The following is a 23,345-nucleotide window of genomic DNA, read 5'->3' as shown; positions in this document are numbered from 1 at the left end:
AATATAAGCCAAAGTGATTGTAACATACCTTTTAGAATTTCAAAGATTATATGAAAATATTGGGGATAAATATGGGAGGGAAAGAAAAGGAGGCGAGAGATGAGACATGGAATGGGGTAATAAATAAAGTGAAAAACACATTAAATGCGTGGAAGCCGAGGAGATTAAAATTAAAAGGGGAAGGTTTTAGTGGTAAATGCATTAATACTATCCAAGATTGTCTATGCCTTGACTGTGATAGACATGCCAGAGTGGGTGCACAAAGAGCTAAACAGCACAATTACAAATTACATTTGGGATGGGAAACTGGCAAGAATAGCACAAAAGACACTGATAGGGGAATATGAAGAAGGATTGAAATTGGTGGATTTGAATATTAAGAAAAAAGCAATACGAATAAAAACTGTTAAAAAGTATCTGTACGATAGGGTTGATTATGGATGGAAAAATGTTTTTAGGGAATATTTATATAAAAATGGAAGATGTGAAGAAAACGGTCTAATAATGATAATGAAAAGCTCCATATATGAGAAAGTGCCTAGATATTATAAAGAGGTGTTTGATGCATGGGGGAAATACAGAATAAACATTAAATATGAATGCACAAAATACAGTCAGGTAATAAATCAACCAATATGGTGTAACCCATTGATAAAAATGAACAATAACATGCTATGGGATAAAAACATTTTTTATTCCGGACTAACGCAAATAAAAGATTGCCTATATGAATTCATACCTGGGTTTCTAAGGGACCAGGCTATAGTAGATGCAGTTAAGGAGTATGACGAAGAACTGAATGAAACAACTACTGTAAATATGTATGACAAAATAAAAGGAAGCATACCAATAGATTGGGTGAGGCAGATAGAAAATAGCGTGGTTATAGAAAGGAAAATAACGTTCCCCGAGTTATATATGGAAAATAATGGTGAGAAAAGGCCACTAAGTGATTCAAAGGTAAAAGACTACTACAAAGCGCTGATCCAAAATGAATTTAAGGAACCTGCATCGGAAAAGGTTTGGGAAAAGGTGTTCCCAGGTATGGAAGGAAATCAAATATGGAAGCAGTGGAATGTAAGCAAGAATAGTATAGAATGTCAGGATCATGACTTTAAATTACGGCACAACAGACTGTACACAAATGTGGTGATACACCAAATAAATAAGAATGTAAGAAGGGAATGCGATATATGCAAAACTGATCCGGAAACATTAATGCATTTGTATTATGAGTGTGACAAACTGAAGATTTTTCTCACGAAGTTAAAGGATTTCTTGCAAAAGAACTGGGGGAAGCAGTACTTTGAGGGAAAGGACTGGAAAAAAATTGTTTTCTTTGGAGTATGGGAAAAGAAAGAGAAAATAAACATAAATATGATAAACTATGTACTAAATCACGCTAGATATGCTATATGGCTAAGAAGGAATCTAGCACATTTTGAACAAAGAATAATATCTGTCTGGGCCTACTTTGTATCGGGGTTGAAAAAAGACATAAGTTTAATTTTTAAGAATGAAAAGGAAGAATTTCAACACTTTGTTAAGGGATGCAGTTTCATTTCTGTCAATCACAAAGGAAAACTGATGTATAGTTTTGCATAATACTTGGCAGGAGGGCCTATTTGGTAAAAGCTGATGGTTATTGTTTGCATTTCATATTATTTATTTTTTTGTGATGTTACATTGGAATTCAAGTTTTCTTGTACATAAAAACTGATTTATTTTATAATAAGAGAAAAAAAAGCACGCCCGATCTCGTCTGATCTCGGAAGCTAAGCAGGGTCGGGCTTTGTTAGTACTTGGATGGGAGACCGCCTGGGAATACCAGGTGCTGTAAGCTTTTTCGAATTTGCTTTGCAACCAGCAGAGGGAACGGTTGCTGCTGCTTTAAAGGAGAAACATCTTGGAAAGAGCAGGAAAGACTCACCATCAAAGAAAACAAGGATATGGAACCCTGACATTATTACTGATGGAAAAGATTGATAATTGTCATGATTTGATGACGATGGTGGTGGTTCACGTGTATAAATAAGGTATTGTGGGTTGAGTCTTTCGGTTACGGCCATACCACCCTGAACGCACCACGGAGCGTGACATCATCAGAGTGCGACCGTAGCACGGTAGCAGAGCACCACATGTGGCTTGCTAAATACCTTTTTTCCCTGCTTTTTCTACATCGTATATACACATCCAACCGGTCACTAGAGTTGTGAGTGTGTTGTTTATATTGCGTGTGTCCCCCGTGGAAGTGATGCACTGTAAGGGGGTTTATGTCTGTTGAAATGGCCGGAGCAAAAAAGGAGCGGGGGGGGTAGCGATGCTGTGCTCGACGGAAGGGAAAGGGAAATGAATAGTGAAATAATACAGAGCAAACAAACCATAAATACGGACAGAGATGAGAGAAAGCTGACTGTGGTGGTAGAGACAGAAGGAGAGAGCGTGACGACAGCCATGGAGCTGATGAGATGTGTGCGCGAGTTGTGTGGAGGGCTGCTGGCGTGCAGATATATAGCGGAGAGGAAGTTTGAAATGACAATGTGCCACCCGAGGGGGAAAGACAGACTAATGGAGGGTTTTTAAGATGGGCGAAACGATGGTGCACGCCAGAGAGCTCGTCAACGATGAGCTGGTCGTTTCATTTTTGAATCTACCATTTTATATAAGTGACGGGGACATATTGGAGAAGCTGCAACTGTGGGGTGTCTCGGCTGCATCTCCGATCAAAAGGAGGATGTGGCCTGGAACTAACGTTGCCGATGGAACACGGTTCCTAAAAGTGAAGTTCAATAGTCAGATACAGTCACTGCCATACTCTGCCAAATTTAACACAGCACTGGGTGCAGAATACTTCAGGGTTATTCACGACAAGCAGGCGAAAGTTTGTAGAATGTGCATCCAGCCAGGACATTTAATGAGAGAGTGCCCTGAGTTCCAGTGCCACAGGTGCGGAGTTCAGGGACACTTCGTGAGAGAGTGCACTAAAGGAACCAAAAGATGCGAATTATGTCGGAACCTGGTGGAGGAATGCAGGTGCAACAAGAGGGAGGGAGAGGGGGAAAAGAGTGGTGAGGTGGATGAGAGTGAAGAAGGAAGCGAGAGCGGGAGCAACGAGGAGAGGGACTCTGAGGACATGGAAAGTATAGAGGAGGAAGAAGTGGCTGGAACAGTATTTGTGGCAGGAACGGGGGAGATGCTGCAAGAGAGGGAGGAAAGAACCTAGGAAACTACAAAGACGGATGTAGGCATGCAGGCTGGAGAGCGAGCACCGGCGGAGATGACCACAGGAACGAGAGGCGGAGAGGAGAAAGCGGACCTGAAGGAAAGTGAGGAGAGAGGGCGAGGAAACGATGCGGAGGTGGATGCAGACAGGAGGAGAGGAGCGCAGACGGTGAGGACGAAGGAGACGGTGACGACAGAGGGAAGGAGAGACGGAGTGGAGACTGCAGGCCTGGAAGCAGAAGAAAGGAGAAAAAGAGAAGATGAAAAGCTGAGAGAGGATGGAAGTGCTGAGTGGAGTAACTCCCACAGAGACTGTAGAGGAGACCTGCACGTCTCAGACGGTAGGATCTGAAACAGACATGGAGTTGGTTGAAAATGTTGCACAAATAAGGAAAAGACAGAATACTGAGAGGCACAAGAGGATAAGTAAGAAAAGCAAGAGGAAGAATAAAAAATTAAAACAAGTATACTACTAATGCTAACGATAATTTTAATAAATGCTAGGGGGCTAAAGAACAAAAACAAAGGGCAGCAGATATATGGGAAGAGTAATTATGATATAATATGTTTACAGGAAACACACTGGGACGAAAGTCGTATGAGAGACGTGGAGAATGAATGGATGGGAGATGTGTATGCAAACAATGGTGATGGGAATGCATGGGGAGTAGAGATAATTATAAAAAGAGTGATCAAGAATGTGAAGAGATGTGATGATGAGGGAGATCGGAGGGTGATAGGGATCAAAATTTAAAATATGAATGAGGAAATAAAGTGTGTAAAAGTATATGCTGTGTGATGACAACTGTATGATAGTGGGAGTGGTATGGGGAATTGGAGGGGAAAGAGAACATGCGTTGTATAAAAATGTAAATAATGTAGGATAGTAGAAAAGATGATTGAAAATATTTGTTTATTATTATTTTATGTTTGTTCAACGCTATTTTGATAGTGCTGTTTGTTTGTGTAATGTCTTTTTAGTCTGAGTCTCTGTTTTTTTTTTTTTTACAGTTTTGGTGTGAAGGAGTGATCTGTGTTGTTCGGTATTCTACTGTCTGAAAATGACTGTATATATGAAAAAAACAATGAACTTTTGAAATAAAAAAAATATAAAAGCACGCCAGATCTCGTCCGATCTCGGAAGCTAAGCAGGGTCGGGCCTGGTTAGTACTTGGATGGGAGACCGCCTGGGAATACCAGGTGCTGTAAGTTTTTTTGAATTTTCTTTGAAACCAGCAGAGGGAACGGTTGCTGCTGCTTTAAAGAAGAAACATCTCGGAAAGAGCAGGAAAGGCTCGCCAGCAAAGAAAACAAGGATGTGGAACACACACACACACATCACCACTGAAGGAAGAGAGTGAACATTCAAACGACTTTTGATACTCCAAAACACTACCTTATTCATGCACTAGTAGCCTAGCACTCTCAAAATGTCATATTTGGAGAGAAGGATGAAAGAGCAGGGAGTTTAGTCACCATCAAGGAACAAACAGAACATGGAACCCTGACATTATTACTGATGGAAATGATTGATAATTGTCATGATTTGATGATGGTGGTGGTTCACATGTATAAATAAGGTATTGTGGGTTGAGTCTTTCGCTTACGGCCACACCAGCCTGAACGCCCTTGAACGCACCACGGAGTGACGTCATCAACTAGCGACCCAGAAGCACGCCACCGCAGGTGGATGCGGAGGAACTATTTTTCTTTTTTTCTCTTTCCCAGCTTTTTTCTTGCACTCTCTCTACATCTCCCTTTTTTTCTACTTCTTATGTGTTAATCCAACCGGACGTTAGCATTGTGATTGTCTTGTTTAGTGTGTGTGTGTCCCCGCGGCAGTGACGCACTGTGCGGGGGTATCGGAGCCTGTGTGGAAGTGCACCCGAGACAATGGCGGAGACAAGCACGGAGCGGGTGAGTTTAAACGCTGTCACCCACGGAGGTGATAGCGGGAGAGAAACAGAGCTGATGCAGAGCAAGAGCTGCAAAAACAATGAGAGGAACGACAGGGAGCAGACTGTGATGGTGGAGATGGAAGGTGAGGGAGAAGACACAGCAATGGAGCTGATGAGATGTGTGCGTGAGCTGTGCGGAGGGCTGCTGGCGTGCAGACAATTAACGGATAAAAAATACGAAATGACCATGAGCCACCTGAAGGGGAAAGATAGGCTCATGGAAGGATTTAAGATTGGGGAGACAAGGGTGCACGCCAGAGAACTAGTTAATGACGAGCTGGTCGTGTCATTCATGAACTTGCCATTCTATATTGAGGACAGGGAGATACTGGGAAAGATACAACTATGGGGAGTCTCAGCAGTATCTCCTATTAAAAGGAGGATGTGGCCTGGTACAAATGTGGCTGATGGGACAAGGTTCCTGAAGGTGAAATTTAATAATCAAATACAATCACTGCCTTATTCTGCTAAATTTGACACAGCGCTGTTGGCTGAGTATTTCAGGGTGCTTCATGACAAACAAGTTAAAGTGTGCAGGCTTTGCATAAAACCAGGCCACATAATGAGAGAGTGCCCTGAATTTCACTGCAACAGATGTGGAGTGCAGGGTCATTATGCAAGGGAGTGCACGCAGGGGAGGAAGAGATGTGATTTGTGCCAGAACCTGATAAATGAATGCAGATGCAATAAAAGTGAGGCAGAAGATGAAACAAGTGAGAGTGAACAAGAAAGTGAGAGTGGGAGCAGGGAGGAAGGAGACGCAGAGGACATGGAAAGTGTGGAGGAGGGAGACGGAAATGAAATGGAGACGGTGAGGGAGGATGCAGGAAAGCAGGAAGGAGAGCGGAGGACGGAGGAGACGAGGAGGAAAGAATGAGGGAGCGGAGCGGAAGAAGAGAACAAGAGGAAACGACGAGGAGGAGGATGGAGGAAGGAGGAGAGGAGTGCTGGAGCAAGAGGTGATGACAGAAGGAAGGAGAGACGGAGTGGAGATGAAAGGTCCCAAAACGAAGGAGACGAGAAGGCCAGAGAAGGGGGCGACTGTTGAAAAGAAAGACGGAGAGAAGGAAGCAGGCCTGGAGAAAAGGCGAGGAGAGGATGACACTGAAGGGACGGACAATGCACCGAATGGAGCAAAGCCCAAAGAGACTGGAGAGGAGACCACCGCATCACAGATGGTAGGATCCGAAACAGACATGGATACAGAGGAAAAAATAAAACAAATGAGGAAAAGACAGAATACTCAGAGGCATATGAGGATAAATAAGAAAAGTAAAACTAAGGAAAAAACAAAATGAAAATAACAATACTAATAATGTGTAACACCTTTGCTCAGGGTGTGCAACAAGAGCCACAGACAGCCAGAGGTAGAGGTAGACCCGGTGAATGAGAGAGACAGAGACCAGTCTGCAGGGCTCCCAAGTAGTGGGTCCACAGGTGTGCCTCATTCCCACTGATCATCGGTGTGACTCCGCCCACAGGAGCCTGAAAACACAGCCAAGCAGAGGAGACAACTCCAGGGTTGTCACATTCCCCCCCATAAGAACAGGCTTCTTCTAGGTGGAGTTCAAAGGTCCATCCGTCTATTGAAGTCTTACATGTATAGGACACATTTACACTGCATTATACTATACTAACAACTATGCCAATTTATACCAATTTAAATTGCTTACCGGAATGTTGAGTACCCAATCCCCCGCTCACAGACTCCCAATCAGCAACTTAGTACCTAGGCAGCAATTTTTTTTTTTAAGATTTGGGAGAAGGAACCAATAATGGGACAAACAGCTTATGTCTTTAAGGTAAAGCTCTTGACAAGGCATCAGCCATCACATTTTCAGAACCCTTAATATGACACATCTCCAGATGGTATGGTTATAAAAACAAACACCATCTCAGTAAGCGTTGGTTTGGGTTCTGTAGCGAATTCAGAAAAGTTAAAGGATTGTGGTCAGTGTACACCACTAAAGGCCTACATCCTTGACCGATGTACACTTCAAAGTGCTGCAAGGCCCAAATTAATGCCAGGGCTTCTTTCTCTATAATAGAGTAATTCAACTGGTAAGAGTTAAACTTGCGAGAGAAAAAGCTGACTGGCCTCTCAATCCCTGTTGCATCTTGCTGCAACAGCACAGCACCACCACCCAAATTGCTGGCCCAAATTAGCAAAGTTTTCACATCATTAAAGGCTTCCTGACACCGATCTGACCACTGGAACTTAACCTTTTTGCGCATCAGGTCAGTCAAAGGAGCAACAACTGCTGACAAGTTTGGACAGAACCCCCGATAATAACCCACCATACCAAGAAACCTGGAAAGCTCCCTCTTTGTAGTGGGAAAAGGAAACTTCTCAATGGCCTCCACCTTTGCTGTTACAGGGCGCACCGCACCCTGCCCAACCACTTTACCCAGATATATATTTTTTCTCTCTTTACCAGTCTGTGCTCGGGTTACTGCACCTGTTGGAAATACCTCTGGGTCAACAGGTTTCCTCACCACTGGATTAGAACAACCTACCAGTGAAGGGAGTAGATCAGGCCATACTTTGTTTCCAGCCAGATCATTCCCTAGGATGATCGCCACTCCTGGAACCGGTAATGATGGCCGGACTCCCATGGACACCTGTCCCTTAACTAAAGCAGAAGACAACAAAAAACTATGCAAAAGGAGCCGAAAACAGTTGCATCCCCATTCCTTTAACCAGCACAGAAAGCCCTGTGTCAGTTTCCGAAGAAAATGGAAGAACAGACTCAACAACAAAGGACTCTAAAGAGCCCGTGTCCCTCAGTATCCTAACTGGAACTTGTGTGTCACTCCCCAGCAGAGACACATAACCCTCATGTAGATAAGGTGCATAACCCAGATCACATTCTCCTGTATTTAGTTTTGGGTTAGTATGGAATTTTACAGCATCCAGTGCCTTCTCCCTGTCAATCTGCTGGGCACGAGCCGCAAGGGCAGCAGGCTTAGGTCCCCTGCTATTTTGGAGAACCTTGTTCTGTGACCTGAGGGCAGGACACTTGTTCTTCCAGTGTCCCTCCCCTAGACAATAGTTACAGGTTCTGGTTTCATTCCCTTTATCCCTCCAGCCATACGAGGATTTTAACTCTGGACTCAAAACCTCTCCACTCAGTTTAACCTGACGACCCCTAGATAGATCTTCCCTGTTCCCCCAGTCATACATCTTATGGGTTAAGGAGTATTCATCAGCCAACACCGCAGCCTCTCTTACCGTTCCAACTTGATGCTCGTTTAGGTAAGTAGTAACTCGGTCAGGAAGAATATCTTTGAACTGCTCTAACAGAACCAGTTCCTTAAGATCTTCAATTTCATTTACCTCAGAAGCTAGAAGCCAGCGATTAAATTGGGTGGTCAGTCCACGCACCAGCTCTACATAAGTTTGCCCTTCTGATTTTCTCAGTTTCCTGAACTGCTGGCGATACGCCTCCGGTACAAGTTCATAGGCCCTAAGTACTGCAGCCTTAACCTTGAAATAGTTCTGAGTATCTGCTACACTTAGAGCAGAGAATGCCTCTTGAGCCTTACCTGTGAGCACACATTGTAAGAGCAACGCCTTCTCTAAATCAGTCCACTGGCGTGCTTGACCTAACCGCTTAAAAAGACCAAAGAAAGTATCCACATCCTTTTCTCAAAAGTATCTGTGGACACTGCTGGCGCAACTGGTGTCAACTTCCCCTCTTTAATCAGCTCCAGTTCAACCAGCCTAGTAGTTACTTTTAGTCGTTCAAACTCCCATTCCTGCTCCCTGGCATGAACTCGCTCTTCATGGACACGTTCCTGGGCACGCTCTTCTTGCTCCCTGGCATGAACTCGCTCTTCATGGGCACGAACTTCACTTTCCTGTTGGTGATGTAGCAACATAATTTCTTTCTTCTGTTCAAACGTAATGTCACCAAAGTCAGAAAGGAAAAAAATTGTACTGCCCTTTAACCTGGATCTGGCCGCTACTTCCTCATCAGCAACAACCTCATCTGTGGAAGAATCAGAAGGGGGAAGCACTGGCAAAACACCAAGCTTTTCTAACTGGGCCTTTAAAGTAGCGTACATTACTTCCTTGCGAACCGTTTTAGGAAGCTCCATTTCATGATGCTCAGCAATTTTTAACAACTGCTCCCTGGTACCTTTTCCTAGCACCTCCACACTAGGACACTGCACAAAATCCTCAATGGTAGCCATCGTTTCCAAAAGACCCACCTCAGATAACTTTATTTATTTTTTTAATTTAATTTATATATATTTCATCACCTTTGGAATACCTCTCCCCTGACTATCTGCCTAACCAATGCTAACTACCTTCTCTGGACCCTAGTCTTCATGCATTTCATGACAGGTGTTTTAAACACAAAACCAATGACCAGGTAAAGCCCCAGCTATGCTGTTACTCACCAGACGGACATGGACGTGTACCCAAGACAGGAAGTCAAATCATGTTTATGCACAAAAATAACAAACCAACAGACCCCCCGAGAGAGATACTGTTGCTTATTCCTACCAGGAAAGGTAACTCCAAAGATGAATCCCTCTAATTAGTGCCTGATAATGAATGCAATTAGTACCAGCGATGTAAGCTCAAAGTACTACATTCACACTCTAAAGTTTTCACTCACTCTAGGCAACCAGTACACTATTACTTTCTCAGTACAGAAAAGAGTGAGAAACAAACCTGAATCTGGATTTCGGACGAGCCCCCACTTGTTACACCTTTGCTCAGGGTGTGAAACAAGAACCACAGACAGCCACAAAGTTCTGTAGTTACAGTCTTTATTCTAGCCAGAATGAATACAAACAAAACCTCCACATGCCCCTGTGGAGGTAGACTCGGTGAATGAGAGAGACAGAGACCAGTCTGCAGGGCTCCCAAGTAGTGGGTCCACAGGTGTGCCTCATTCCCACTGATCATCGGTGTGACTCCGCCCACAGGAGCCTGAAAACACAGCCAAGCAGAGGAGACAACTCCAGGGCGTGCAGACAATTAATGGATAAAAAATACGAAATGACCATGAGCCACCCGAAAGGGAAAGATAGGCTTATGGAAGGATTTAAGATTGGGGAGACAAGGGTGCACGCCAGAGAACTAGTTAATGACGAGCTGGTCGTGTCATTCATGAACTTGCCATTCTATATTGAGGACAGGGAGATACTGGGAAAGCTACAACTATGGGGAGTCTCAGCAGTAGCTCCTATTAAAAGGAGGAGGACAAGGTTCCTGAAAGTATAATTTAATAATCAAATACAATCACTGCCTTATTCTGCTAAATTTGACACAGCGCTGTTGGCTGAGTATTTCAGGGTGCTTCATGACAAACAAGTTAAAGTGTGCAGGCTTTGCATAAAACCAGGCCACATAATGAGAGAGTGCCCTGAATTTCACTGCAACAGATGTGGAGTGCAGGGTCATTATGCAAGGGATTGCACGCAGGGGAGGAAGAGATGTCATTTGTGCCAGAACCTGATAAATGAATGCAGATGCAATAAAAGTGAGGCAGAAGATGAAACAAGTGAGAGTGAACAAGAAAGTGAGAGTGGGAGCAGGGAGGAAGGAGACGCGGAGGACATGGAAAGTGTGGAGGAGGGAGACGGAAATGAAATGGAGGAGACGGTGAGGGAGGATGCAGGAAAGCAGGAAGGAGAGCGGAGGACGGAGGAGACGAAAGGAGGAAAGAAAGAGGGAGCGGACCGGAAGGAGAGAACGAGAGGAAACGACGAGGAGGAAGATGGAGGAAGGAGGAGAGGAGTGCTGGAGCGAGAGGTGATGACAGGGGGAAGGAGAGACGGGGTGGAGAAGAAAGGTCCCAAAACGAAGGAGACGAGAAGGCCAGAGAAGGGGGCGACTGTCGAAAGGAAAGACGGAGAGAAGGAAGCAGGCCTGGGGAAAAGGCGAGGAGAGGATGACACTGGAGGGACGGACAATGCACCGAATGGAGCAAAGCCCAAAGAGACTGGAGAGGAGACCACCGCATCACAGATGGTAGGATCCGAAACAGACATGGATACAGAGGAAAAAATAAAACAAATGAGGAAAAGACAGAATACTCAGAGGCATATGAGGATAAATAAGAAAAGTAAAACTAAGGAAAAAACAAAATGAAAATAACAATACTAATAATGTTAACAATAATTTCAATAAATGCAAGGGGGCTAAAGAACAAAAACAAAAGACATCAGATATATGGGGAGAGTAATTATGACATAATATGTTTACAGGATCTGTTATGTAGGAAACACACTGGAATGAGAGATGTATGAAAGAGGTGGAGGATGAATGGAGGGGAGATGTGTTTGCAAATAATGGACATGGGAATGCAAGAGGTGTAGCAATATTAACAAAAAAGGGAGTGATAGGGAATGTGAGAAGGTGTGAAGATGAGGGAGATGGGGATCAAATTTGAATATATGAATGAGGAAATGAAGCTGGTAAATGTGTATGTGCCGAATGAGGAGAAAGAAAGAAAGGTGATGTTTGAAAAGATGGGAATGATGTATGATGAAAACTGTATGATCGTGGGGGACTTTAATGTGTGGTGTGGGAAATTGGATGTGTCAAGGAACATGCATTTTAAGAATGATACGAGAGAGGTGTTATAAAAGATAAAGAGCATGAAAGGATTGAGTGACGTATGGAGAGAAAGAAATCCAGAGGGGAGAGAGTTTTCAAGAGTACAGCTGGTGAAAGGGGAATTGAAACAGAGTAGGATAGATTTAGTATTGAGCACAAAGGGCATAGCGGAAAGGATAAAAGGTATAGAATATACAACCACAACGTATAGTGATCACAAGGTGTTAAAATTTACAATAGGTGGGGAATCAAGGAGAAGAGGAGGGGGAGTGTGGTGTATGAATGGTCAGCTGCTTAAAGATGAAAAATATAAAAAAGAAGTGAGAGAATACATAATGTGGGAGATGAATGAGAGAATGTATGAGGAAGACACAGGGAGGTGGTGGGAAAGGCTGAAAGAGGGGATAAGGAACATGAGCAAAAAACACAGCAGGAACAGGGGAAAGAAAGAAAGAGAGAAAGAACAAAGGCTAAAAGAGGAGTCAGTTGAAGAGGGGAAGAAAGCAGGGGAAGGGGTTAATATTGACATAGAGGGATATATAAGAAAGAAAAATGAACTTAAGGAAATAGAACAGGGAAAGTGTCAGGGAGCAATAATAAGAAGTAGAGCTAAATATGCTATAGAGGGAGAAAAATGTACAGGGTATTTCTTAAGGCTATAGAAGACAAGGCAGGAGAAAAAGTATTTTGACAAGTGGAGGGAAAGGGGGGGGGAATAACAGATCTTGTAGGGATAGTGGAAAGAGTAGAAGAATTTTATAGAGAGTTATATAAGAAAGAAGTGGTAGATGAGGAGAGTAGTAGGCAGGTTATAGACAAGATGGAAGCTAGACTGAGTGATGAGGATAGAGAGGTGTGCGAAGGAGAGATAAGTAAGGGAGAGATAGAGAGAGCAATTAATGGGTTAGGCAGAAATAAAAGTCCAGGGATAGATGGAATAATAGAAGAATTGTATATAGAGTTTAGAGAAGAATTAGTACCAGTGTTGGAGAGATTATATAGATGGATAGAAGAGAAGTGTCAGGACCAGGTAATCCCTTCACCCACTGTTCCCTTTCCATAGGTGGCTGGAGCTGGGAGGGGCCTCCTGTGGAACACCTTCGCAGCTGAGACTCATCTAATCAACTCCACCTCCACTCCACAAAGCCTCAGCTCATCTCCCCAGTCTTCGCCAGATCCTGGCGATAGCAGGTATCGTCTTATACCTGCTATCTGCCTGCTACCTGCCTGCAACCTGCTTGCTACCTGTCTGCTACCTGTCTGCTACCTGCCTGCCTTATTAGAATTTCTAATAAACCTTTTCCTAACATCTACCTGCCGTGTTCTCTGTCTGCACTTTTGGGTTCGCTTAAAAATAAGATCGTAACAGAACGATCTGGCCAACATGGACCCAGCAGACACAACACCGGTTTCCAGCCAACTAATCCATGCTCTAACCAGTCAAGGAGCTCTTCTTGGACAGCATGAACAGCTTCTCCAGGGCCTCACAGACACAAACCGCGCTCTGGTAAATCAAGTAACTGAAATAACCCAACAAGTCTCGTTGCTTACCTCTCTGTGTGCCTCATTTCCAGCTGCTGCTTCATTACCTGATCCTGCTCCCCCAGCCCCAATACATCTTGCTACCACTGCTAATCTGGATTCCCTGGCTACCAACCCCAAGCCCTTTAATGGAGATCTGAAGACATGTCGGGATTTCCTGCTCCAGTGTGGTATGGTTTTTCAACAACGTTCCTCATTTTTTCCAGCTGACCAATCTAAGATTCATTACGTTTTGGGATTGCTGAGAGGGAGAGCTTTGGCATGGGCTGAAGCAGTTTATACACCTCTGTCTCTTACTACTGTGACCTATGAGGATTTTATTTCCAATTTAAGAAGAGTTTTTGATCATCCTGATTGCCATGGCTCTGCATCAAGACGTTTATTGAGTCTCCATCAAGGGTTAAGGAGCGCAGCAGACTACGCTGTGGAATTCTGGACCATGGCAGCTGATGCTCTATGGGATGAGCGTGCCTTAAGAGGGTTTTTTTTTTGAAAGGGTTGAATGAACTGCTTAAAGATGAACTTGCCTCCAGGGATGAACCTGAGAGTCTCAGCTCCCTGATTTCTCTAACTATCAGGTTGGACAATCGCCTACGTGAGCGCAGCCTGGAGAAATCTTCTCTTTCGCAGCCAGTCACCAGCACTCCCTTTGTGCCCAGAACTCTCACCACAGTTGGTCCACAACAGACCCACCCAATTCTGCCCAGCTTGGCCACTGCTTATCCTGAGGATGAACCCATGCAACTTGGCAGGGCCCGACTAACTCCGGCGGAGCGTCTACGTTGCATCCGGGCCGGTGAGTGCATATATTGTGGACAAGTGGGTCATTTCCGTGTGACTTGTCCTATTCTACCAAAAGACCGGGCTTGTCTGTAAGGATGGGGGTACTGATGAGCCAAGCCAACCACTTCCCCCCACATAAGTCCCAATTACAAGTTTCAGCTACGATTTGCTCCAATCAGTTGTCTCTGCCCCTCCCAGCACTTGTAGACTCGGGTGCCGAAGATAATTTCCTTGACTACGATTTAGCTATACAGTTAGCTTAAGTCATCGAGCCCTTAAAGACTTCCTTAAATGCTAATGCTCTGGATGGTAGATTTTTAGCTAAGATAACCCACCAAACATCTCCTCTCACCCTCGTCCTCTCTGGTAACCACCGTGAAACCATTTGCCTCAAGATAATGTCATCTCCAAATTCACCTCTTGTTCTTGGGGAGAATCATAGGTTGGAGCAGTTTGTCACTCTACGTGCCTGCAGTCAGCTTTGTCCCCACCAGATGGAGCCAACGCATCAGGTTGCCCTCAGCCCAAGCCACCAGACTTGTCAGCCATTCCTTTGGAGTACCATGATTTAGGTGAGGTTTTTCTCTACCCCCCCCATAGACCTTATGATTGTCCTATTGACATGGTCCTTGGTTCAAGTCTGCCCGCTAGCCGGTTATATAATATCTTGCGCCCTGAACGGGAGGCCATGGAAAATGATATTAAGGAATCCTTAGCTGCTGGGATAATCCGCCCATCCTCTTCCCCTCTTGGTGCTGTTTTTTGTTTTGTCATGAAGAAGGATAAGACTCTCCGCCCTTGTATCGACTTCCGTGGCCTGAATAACATCACTATCAAGAACAAATACCCCCTTCCGCTAATCAGCTCTGCTTTTGAACCTCTTCAGGAAGCCACTGTCTTCTCCAAACTGGACCTCCGCAATGCTTACCATCTTGTGCGGATTCGCGATGGAGATGAATGGAAGACTGCTTTTAACACACCCCTAGGCCATTTTGAATATCTTGTTATGCCTTTTGGATTGACCAACGCTCCAGGAGTTTTTCAGGGACTGGTGAATGATGTCCTTCGTGACTTCAATAACCGTTTTGTTTTTGTTTATTTAGATGACATCCTGATTTTCTCCAAGGACCTCAGTGAACATGTGTCCCATGTCCGGCTAGTTCTCCAGAGACTACTGGAGAATAAACTTTTTGTCAAGGCAGAGAAGTGCGAGTTTCACACCAGCTCTGTCAGTTTCCTGGGGTACATCATCGAGGGTGGGCAGGTGAAGACGGACCCTGAAAAGATTAAAGCGGTATCTGAATGGCCCACACCCACGACACGCAAGAAATTGCAGAGTTTTCTTGGCTTTGCAAACTTCTATCGCCGATTCATCAAAGGCTTCAGTCAAGTGGCAGCTCCCCTCTGTAAACTAACCTCTTCCTCTGTGCAGTTTTCCTGGACACCGCAGGTAGAGGCAGCATTTTGCAAGCTCAATAATCTCTTCATCTCAGCTCCTATGCTAGTTCAACCAGATTCCTCTCTGCAGTTTGTAGTAGAAGTTGATGCCTCGGATACTGGGGTAGGAGCAGTTCTATCTCAACTTTCTGGTCCAGATCACAAGCTTCACCCATGTGCCTATTATTCACGTCACTTGTCACCTGCGGAGAGGAATTACGATGTTGGGAACAGGGAGTTATTAGCGGTCAAGTTAGCTTTAGAGGATTGGAGACATTGGCTGGAGGGGGCGGAGCAACCATTCATAGTTTGGACTGATCACAAGAATTTAGAGTACATTCAGTCAGCTAAGAGGCTAAATTCCAGACAGGCTCGGTGGGCTTTGTTTTTCAGTCGTTTCAACTTTACATTAACCTACCGCCCAGGTAAACGTAACATCAAACCGGATGCCCTCTCCAGACAACATATGAGTGAGATGTCCGATGCAAGTTCAGAGACCGTCTTGCCTCCCTCCTGCGTGGTGGCAGCAGTCACATGGGAGATTGAAGCGGAGATTAGACGGGCACAACAGAACCATCGTGATCCAGGTACAGGCCCACCTAACAGACTCTTTGTCCCAGATTCTTTCTGTTCTCAGGTCCTGCAGTGGGCTCACACCTCTAGGTTTGCCTGCCATCCGGGAATTAGCCGCACTCTCTCTCTCCTGAAGAGACACTTCTGTTGGCCCAAGATGGATGCAGATACACGCTCTTATGTTGCTGCCTGTTCGGTGTGTGCGAGGAGCAAGGCTTCCCACCGTCCTCCAGCTGGCCTCCTGCGTCCACTTCCTGTTCCTAGCCGTCCATGGTCACACATCGCCTTGGACTTCGTCTGTGGTTTGCCTCCCTCACAAGGTAACACAGTCGTTTTCACCGTTGTAGACCGATTTTCCAAGGCTGTCCATTTTCATACCCTTCAAAAGTTACCATCTGCTCAGGAGACTGCCAAACTATAAACCGACCATGTTTTTCGTCTACACGGCATACCAGTTGATATTGTCTCTGACAGGGGTCCCCAGTTCACCTCTCATGTTTGGAAGGCTTTTTGCCAGGGCCTTGGACCCAAGGTCAGCCTATCTTCCGGATTCCACCCACAGACCAATGGATAGACAGAGAGGGCTAATCAGGACCTGGGGTCTGCCTTGCGTTGCATCTCATCACTCAACCCGTCAACCTGGAGCTCTCACCTGACCTGGATTGAATATGCCCATAATTCCCTAACCAACGCGGCCACAGGTATGTCCCCTTTTGAGGCTTCTCTTGAATATCAACCACCTCTGTTTCCCTCTCAGGAGAAGGATTTGGCGGTCCCTCCGTTCAGCATCACCTTCGTCGCTGTAGGAAGGCCTGGGATGACACTCGTTCGGCGCTCCTTCGGTCTGTGGAGGCCAACAAACGCATCGCTGACAAGCGTAGGATTCCTGCTCCCGTTTATCAGCCAGGTCAGTCAGTGTGGCTTTCCTCCAGAGACATTCCAAGTCAGTCTCTAAGAAGTTAGCCCCTCGCTTCATTGGACCATTTGTAATTGATAGGGTAATCAATCCCTCGGCTGTCAAGTTGAAGCTGCCCAATACTTTAAGAATACATCCCACCTTTCACGTTTCACAGTTAAAACTAGTTTCCTCTAGCCCTCTGTGCCCTCCAGCCAAACCCCCTCCACCCGCCCGGATAATTGACGATCACCCAGCTTTCTCCGTGCGCCGCCTTCTGGACGTCCGTCGGCGTGGCGTCCATTAGGGGGGGGGGGGTACTGTTAGGACCAGGTAATCCCTTCCCCTACTGTTCCCTTTCCATAGGTGGCTGGAGCTGGGAGGGGCCTCCTGTGGAACACCTTCGCAGCTGAGACTCATCTAATCAACTCCACCTCCACTCCATAAAGCCTAAGCTCATCTCCCCAGTCTTCGCCAGATCGTCCGTTCACCTGTGTGGTTCAGCTGCACACCTTCCTGGTTCTACTCCATGCCACAGAGTTCTGCGCCACCTGCATGCTACCTGCTCCGGCCTGCTATCTGCCTGCTACCTGCCTGCTACCTGCCTGCTACCTGCTTGCTACCTGCTCCGGCCTGCTACCTGCTATCTGCCTGCTACCTGCCTGCTACCTGCTTGCTACCTGCTCCGGCCTGCTACCTGCTATCTGCCTGCTATCTGCCTGCTACCTGCTTGCTACCTGCTACCTGTCTGCTACCTGCCTGCCTTATTGGAATTTCCAATAAACCTTTTCCTACCATCTACCTGCCGTGTTCTCTGTCTGCACTTTTGGGTCCGCTTAAAAATAAGATCGTAACAAGAAGGGAGGAATGCTGCATAGTATGACAACAGGGTTAGTGAGCATAATATATAAAAAAGGGAGTAGGGATGAAAGAAGTAATAGGGACGGTGGTGGGAAGCACACAAGCATATAGCATACCAGGAAGAGACATAGCGGACACAATAAGTAGTATTAGAGACACAATAACACACATGAAGGAGAACAATGGAGGAGCAGTAGTCAGTTTAGATCTTAACAAAGCATTTGACAGAGCAGATCATGGTTATTTGTATAAAGTTTTAGAGAAGGTGGGATTTGGAGGAAGGTTGATAGGATGGGTTAGGCCAGGGGTGGGGAAAACATTTTGACTCGCGGGCCACAATGGGTTCTAAAATTTGGGGGCCGGGCCAGTTTCCTGGATCCTCTCATTTTACAGAAGGGCTCACAGGGCAAAGGGAAAAAGTGAAGGGAGATCATGTGCCTTTTCAAGCCCTATACACCACACTCCCGGGCAAATTTAATTTAGCTGACGCTTTTATCCAAAGCGACTTCTATAAGTGCATCAACCCCGAGGGTTCAAACCCAGAACAAGAATCAAAAAAGTATGATTTCTTAAAAAATAAAGCAAAACTACAAAGTGCTATGAGTACATGCCATTTAAGTGCTACTAAATTGTTAGTTTAAAAAAAAATTAAAAATTCAATTTTTTTTTTTATTATTATTTTTTTTTTTTTTAATATTTGGACAAGTTCGGCGGGCCGGATCAAAAAGCCCAACGGGCCGTACTTTGCCCATGTCTGGGTTAGGCGAATGTATGAAAGAGCAGGCAGTAAGATTAAAGTCAATCGGATAGTCACAGGTGAATTCAGATTAGAAAGGTCAGTGAGGCATGGATGTCCGCTATCGGCTCTGCTGTACTCCTTGTCAGCAGAGCCGTTAGCGGTACTCATACTGCAGAATAGGAGGATTAAGGGCATAGAACTACTGGGCGGACAGGTGAGCACACTATATCAATTTGCGGATGATACAACAGTGACAGTGACAGTTAGGGACAAGGAAAGTGTAGTGTTTTTAAATCCAAAAATAATGGCAGAGGGAGAAACTATTTTCAATAGGGTGATATGGAGGGCAGGGATAAGAAAGGTAAGGGATATGGTGTATGAGTACATACCTGGCTTCATGAGAGCACAGGTTATTGTGAATGAAGTAAGAGGGAATGGGGATGAAATATGGCTGGGCACAGCAAAAGGAGTAATAGAGAAAATAAAGACAGCAATGCCCAAAGAATGGATGGAAATGATTGAGAGAGAGAACGTGGTGAGGGGGGAAGATAAAATAGAAATGTATGTGGGAGAAGGAGAATGCAAGGTGAGATTGGCAAATGTGAAAACCAGAGTGATTTATAAATGTATGAGAGGAAAAGAGATAAGGAGACCAGCTGCAGAGAAAGTGTGGAACAAAGTTATGAATGGAATGGATGTGGAGAGCATATGGGAGAGTTTGAGAGTGAAATGGAATAGCATTGAATGCGAACACTTTGATTTCAGGCTAAGGCACAACCGGATTTTTAATAATATAATAATAATCAAGTTTGACTGCAATGTTGAAAAGGAATGTGATTTATGTGGTGAGGGAGTGGAAACATGTATGAATGAGTTTGTTGAATGTAAAGAACTAAGGGGATACTTTGAAAAAATAAAGATGTTAATAAATAAATGCTGGAAAGGGGAATGGGCAGTGAGAATGGAATGGAAGAAGCTGTGGCTGTTTGGTGTGAATGAAAGACAGAAGGGATGCAATGTAAACCTCATGAACTATGTGCTGAGCCATGCAAGGTATGCAGTTAAAATAAGAAGGAACACGGGTCACTACGAGAAAAGGAAATGTAATGTCTGGACTGTTTTTAAAAACTTAACAGAAAGAGATGTGAGACAGATATGGGGCTATATTGGAGAAGAGGAGTTCAGAAAAGGATTTGTGGATGGAAGTACTTTTATTGAAATAATAAATGGAGATGTGAATCAGGTGAAAATGAATTTTGGTTAAAAGGGATGTTTCTCTTTATGATTTGATTTTGATTTGATATTTTATTGATTTGTGTGTTTTCTGTGAAGTAAATAATATGCATGTAAAAAGAACAGGCCTGGAAAGAGGCTGACATATTACAAAATGTGTTAAAATGTAAATGTACTTGTAATGAATGTAAATGCAAAAACTTTTTGGTAATAAAAAAAAAAGCACGCCAGATCTCGTCCGATCTCGGAAGCTAAGCACGGTCGGGCCTGGTTAGTACTTGGATGGGAGACCGCCTGGGAATACCAGGTGCTGTAAGCTTTTTCGAATTTTCTTTGCAACCAGCAGAGGGAATCGTTGCTGCTGCTTTAAAGGAGAAACATCTTGGAAAGAGCAGGAAAGACATGCCATCAAAGAAAACAAGGATGTGGAACACACACACACATCACCACTGAAGGAAGAGAGTGAACATTCAAACGACTTTTGATAATCCAAAACACTACCTTATTCATGCACTAGTAGCATAGCACTCTCAAAATGTCATATTTGGAGAGAAGGATGAAAGAGCAGGGAGTTTAGTCACCATCAAGGAACAAACAGTACATGGAACCATGACATTATAACTGATGGAAATGATTGATAATTGTCATGAATTGATGACGATGGTGGTGGTTCACGTGTATAAATAAGGTATTGTGGGTTGAGACTTTCGCTTACGGCCATACCACCCTGAGCACGCCTGATCTCGTCCGATCTCGGAAGCTAAGCAGGGTCGGGCCTGGTTAGTACCTGGATGGGAGACCGCCTGGGAATACCAGGTGCTGTAAGCTTTTTCAAATTTGCTTTGCAACCAGCAGAGGGAACGGTTGCTGCTGCTTTAAAGGAGAAACATCTTGGAAAGAGCAGGAAAGACTCACCATCAAAGAAAACAAGGATATGGAACCCTGACATTATTACTGATGGAAATGATTGATAATTGTCATGATTTGATGATGGTGGTGGTGGTTCACATGTATAAATAAGGTATTGTGGGTTGAGTCTTTCGCTTACGGCCATACCTCCCTGAGCACGCCCGATCTCGTCTGATCTCGGAAGCTAAGCAGGGTTGGGCCTGGTTAGTACTTGGATGGAAGACCGCCTGGGAATACCAGGTGCTGTAAGCTTTTTCAAATTTGCTTTGCAACCAGCAGAGGGAACGGTTGCTGTTGCTTTAAAGGAGAAACATCTTGGAAAGAGCAGGAAAGACTCACCATCAAAGAAAACAAGGATATGGAACCCTGACATTATTACTGATGGAAATGATTGATAATTGTCATGATTTGATGATGGTGGTGGTGGTGGTTCACATGTATAAATAAGGTATTGTGGGTTGAGTCTTTCGCTTACGGCCATACCACCCTGAGCACGCCCGATCTTGTCTGATCTCGTAAGCTAAGCATTGTTGGGCTTGGTTAGTACTTGGATGGGAGACCGCCTGGGAATACCTGGTGCTGTAAGCTTTTTCGAATTTGCGTTGCAACCAGCAGAGGGAACGGTTGCTGCTGCTTTAAAGGAGAAACATCTTGGAAAGAGCAGGAAAGACCCAACATCAAAGAAAACAAGGATATGGAACCCTGACATTATTACTGATGGAAATGATTGATAATTGTCATGATTTGATGATGGTGGTGGTGGTTCACATGTATAAATAAGGTATTGTGGGTTGAGTCTTTCGCTTACGGCCATATCACCCTGAGCACGCCCGATCTTGTCTGATCTCGTAAGCTAAGCATTGTTGGGCTTGATTAGTACTTGGATGGGAGACCGCCTGGGAATACCAGGTGCTGTAAGCTTTTTCGAATTTGCTTTGCAACCAGCAGAGGGAACGGTTGCTGCTGCTTTAAAGGAGAAACATCTTGGAAAGAGCAGGAAAGACTCACCATCAAAGAAAACAAGGATATTGTACCCTGACATTATTACTGATGGAAATGCTTGATAATTGTCATGATTTCATGATGGTGGTGGTGGTTCACATGTATAAATAAGGTATTGTGGGTTGAGTCTTTCGCTTACGGCCATACCACCCTGAGCACGCCCGATCTTGTCTGATCTCGTAAGCTAAGCATTGTTGGGCTTGGTAAGTACTTGGATGGGAGACCGCCTGGGGATACCAGGTGCTGTAAGCTTTTTCGAATTTGCTTTGCAACCAGCAGAGGGAACGGTTGCTGCTGCTTTAAAGGAGAAACATCTTGGAAAGAGCAGGAAAGACTCACCATCAAAGAAAACAAGGATATGGAACCCTGACATTATTACTGATGGAAATGATTGATAATTGTCATGATTTGATGATGGTGGTGGTGGTGGTTCACATGTATAAATAAGGTATTGTGGGTTGAGTCTTTCGCTTACGGCCATACCACCCTGAGCACGCCCGATCTTGTCTGATCTCGTAAGCTAAGCATTGTTGGGCTTGGTTAGTACTTGGATGGGAGACCGCCTGGGAATACCTGGTGCTGTAAGCTTTTTCGAATTTGCGTTGCAACCAGCAGAGGGAACGGTTGCTGCTGCTTTAAAGGAGAAACATCTTGGAAAGAGCAGGAAAGACCCAACATCAAAGAAAACAAGGATATGGAACCCTGACATTATTACTGATGGAAATGATTGATAATTGTCATGATTTGATGATGGTGGTGGTGGTTCACATGTATAAATAAGGTATTGTGGGTTGAGTCTTTCGCTTACGGCCATACCACCCTGAGCACGCCCGATCTTGTCTGATCTCGTAAGCTAAGCATTGTTGGGCTTGGTTAGTACTTGGATGGGAGACCGCCTGTGAATACCAGGTGCTGTAAGCTTTTTCGAATTTGCTTTGCAACCAGCAGAGGGAACGGTTGCTGCTGCTTTAAAGGAGAAACATCTTGGAAAGAGCAGGAAAGACTCACCATCAAAGAAAACAAGGATATGGAACCCTGACATTATTACTGATGGAAATGCTTGATAATTGTCATGATTTGATGATGGTGGTGGTGGTTCACATGTACAAATAAGGTATTGTGGGTTGAGACTTTAGCTTACGGCCATACCACCCTGAACACGCCCGATCTCGTCTGATCTCGGAAGCTAAGCAGGGTCGGGCTTGGTTAGTACTTGGATGGGAGACCGCCTGGGAATACCAGGTGCTGTAAGCTTTTTCGAATTTGCTTTGCAACCAGCAGAGGGAACGGTTGCTGCTGCTTTAAAGGAGAAACATCTTGGAAAGAGCAGGAAAGACTCACCATCAAAGAAAACAAGGATATGGAACCCTGACATTATTACTGATGGAAATTATTGATAATTGTCATGATTTGATGATGGTGGTGGTGGTTCACATGTATAAATAAGGTATTGTGGTTTGAATCTTTCGCTTACGGCCATACCACCCTGAGCACGCCCGATCTCGTCTGATCTCGGAAGCTAAGCAGGGTCGGGATTGGTTAGTACTTGGATGGGAGACCGCCTGGGAATACCAGGTGCTGTAAGCTTTTTCAAATTTGCTTTGCAACCAGCAG

General features: G+C 44.7%; 4 non-coding genes and 5 pseudogenes across 4 annotated transcripts; all 9 read left to right on the top strand.

Moving 5' to 3' along the window:
* Nucleotides 1-20,529: 20,529 nt before the first annotated feature.
* On the top strand, nucleotides 20,530-20,648 carry LOC133005965 (5S ribosomal RNA). Its single transcript, XR_009678526.1, has one exon. It is a non-coding gene; the product is annotated as a 5S ribosomal RNA (ribosomal RNA).
* A 214-nt stretch (nucleotides 20,649-20,862) lies between these two features.
* Nucleotides 20,863-20,981, top strand: LOC133005972 (5S ribosomal RNA). Its single transcript, XR_009678533.1, has one exon. It is a non-coding gene; the product is annotated as a 5S ribosomal RNA (ribosomal RNA).
* Nucleotides 20,982-21,198: 217 nt separating this feature from the next.
* LOC133007730 (5S ribosomal RNA) lies at nucleotides 21,199-21,317 on the top strand (annotated as a pseudogene).
* A 214-nt stretch (nucleotides 21,318-21,531) lies between these two features.
* Nucleotides 21,532-21,650, top strand: LOC133007812 (5S ribosomal RNA; annotated as a pseudogene).
* Nucleotides 21,651-21,864: 214 nt separating this feature from the next.
* On the top strand, nucleotides 21,865-21,983 carry LOC133007826 (5S ribosomal RNA; annotated as a pseudogene).
* Nucleotides 21,984-22,200: 217 nt separating this feature from the next.
* LOC133007729 (5S ribosomal RNA) lies at nucleotides 22,201-22,319 on the top strand (annotated as a pseudogene).
* A 214-nt stretch (nucleotides 22,320-22,533) lies between these two features.
* Nucleotides 22,534-22,652, top strand: LOC133007777 (5S ribosomal RNA; annotated as a pseudogene).
* A 214-nt stretch (nucleotides 22,653-22,866) lies between these two features.
* LOC133007009 (5S ribosomal RNA) lies at nucleotides 22,867-22,985 on the top strand. The gene has a single exon (XR_009679508.1). It is a non-coding gene; the product is annotated as a 5S ribosomal RNA (ribosomal RNA).
* A 214-nt stretch (nucleotides 22,986-23,199) lies between these two features.
* Nucleotides 23,200-23,318, top strand: LOC133006913 (5S ribosomal RNA). Its single transcript, XR_009679418.1, has one exon. It is a non-coding gene; the product is annotated as a 5S ribosomal RNA (ribosomal RNA).
* The last annotated feature ends 27 nt before the right edge of the window (nucleotides 23,319-23,345 follow it).

This window comes from Limanda limanda, chromosome 7, assembly GCF_963576545.1.
Source record: "Limanda limanda chromosome 7, fLimLim1.1, whole genome shotgun sequence".
Classification (NCBI taxonomy): Eukaryota; Metazoa; Chordata; class Actinopteri; order Pleuronectiformes; family Pleuronectidae; genus Limanda; species Limanda limanda.
Note: the sequence above shows the minus strand (reverse complement) of the source record. Positions and strands in the feature narration are given on the sequence as shown.